Source organism: Sinocyclocheilus grahami, unplaced genomic scaffold, assembly GCF_001515645.1.
Source record: "Sinocyclocheilus grahami isolate Dianchi unplaced genomic scaffold, SAMN03320097.WGS_v1.1 scaffold893.1, whole genome shotgun sequence".
NCBI lineage: Eukaryota > Metazoa > Chordata > Actinopteri > Cypriniformes > Cyprinidae > Sinocyclocheilus > Sinocyclocheilus grahami.
The window spans coordinates 311,924-313,866 of NW_015506072.1; positions in this window are offsets into that span (position 1 = coordinate 311,924).

Here is a 1,943-nt window from a genome sequence, read left to right on the forward strand (position 1 = left end):
ATATATATATATATATATATATATATATATGTTTGTTTGTTTTTTCCCCAACAAAGATAAAATAAATTGATCAAAAGCGCCAGTAAAGATATTTATGTTACAAAAGATTTCTATTTCAAATAAATGTTATTTTGAACTTTCTATTTATCAAAGAATCCTGAAAAATCAAATGAATCATAGTTTCCACAAAAATATTCGGCAGCACAACTTTTCAACATTGATAATAATCCGAAATATTTCTCAAGCAGCAAAACAGCATATTACAATGATTTCTGAAGATCATGTGACACTGAAGACTGGAGTAATGATGCTGAAAATTCAGCTTTGATCACAGCAATAAATTACATTGAAATGTATATTCACATAAAAAGTTATTATAAGTAAGGAATAACTGAAGACGGGCTGTTGAATTCTTAGAAAATAATGCACACCCAAGGTGATGATGCGGCCACGACGTGAAGCAGAATTCTTATTTTCTAAGAATTCAATGGCCTGGAGTCAATTATTCTGCTTATACTACAGTTACCGCACCTCAAGACATCGATCAGATGATATATGTCAAGGCATTCGTCTGGTTTTTGTCCTTAAAATGCTATTGTTCCGCTGGAACTGCTTCCGCGTTGTACAGATGTCGGAAGTGATAGAAAAGTGTTTATTACATTTGAAATATGGATATTTTTCTTACAAACACGCATGGATTCTTTACAGGAGGCCTTTATTCACCCCCGGAGCCGTGTGAGGCACTTTTTATTATGGATGCGTGCACTTTATTTAACGTCTTTTGGACTGTTGAACTGCAATGATAGAACTTAGAAGTGCCAGGACAATTTTTAATATAACTCCGACTGGATTCGTCTGAAAGAAGAAAGTCATATACACCTAGGATGGCTTGAGGGTGAGTAAATAACAGGCTAATTGTAATTTTTGGGTGAGCTAACCCTTTAAGAAACACTGTTTACATTCATGCATCCAAAGCAACTTGCAATGTAATCAGCAATTACCCCATCAAGTTCGGTCAGAAATCTTGGTTTAATCTTTGATGTAGCTGACTTTAAAAAATGTAGCTGACTTTCAAAGACCACTATGCAAAAACTGCTCGATCTTGCATGTTTGCATTGTACAACATCAGAAAGATGAGGCCCTTTCTAACGGAGCAAATTGTAAGTCGTTTTGGATAAAAGTGTCTTCTAAATGAATAAATAATGTATTCAGGGTTTCAACATTTCCATTCTCTGGTAATTGACCTTGTATAACTTCACGTCATATTCTACTAATTGAACTGCAGGAGGTGGCTCGGGCAGAACATAGCCAGGGGCTTATCGACAATGAGGCTGTCATAAAAACAATTTAATTTAAATGATTTGGAAAGGCACTTATGTATTGTCCCATTCATCCTCTCAACAAAAACATTCATCTGTGGACGGTAGGTGCTCACAGGGTCCTTTCAATGTTAAGCACCTTGCATATGTGTCTGCTGAGCTACAAATATAAAATAGTCAAGTAAACAGGGAAAAGATGAAAGGGGATGATACACACAAGAGTAGAAGTTAAAAAACAACTCAACTTACCTTATTGCTAAACTCTGTCCCGATTTGTGAAAACTCTTTTTGGTGCCTCAAACTGGTGGATTTTATTAGTAAATCTGTGACCTCTGTGGCAGATTTCGATTTTAAAGAAAAGACCTGTGGCCACTTTGTCACGTCATCAATTACAGTACCGATTGCCGTTGTCTGTCATTGTCAGTTTGCCAATGAGGTCCATCCCAACACACTCAAATGGCTGTTTAACCTAGAAATAAATAAAAAAAACGAGAGGGGTAATAAAATTGTGACTACTAATAAATTTAGCAGAGTTTTTCTGGGACAAATGTTATATATAATATCTGGAAAGTGTTACATAATCTCTGCCTAACTGAATAATGTCTGCATGCTTTAGTTTTTATA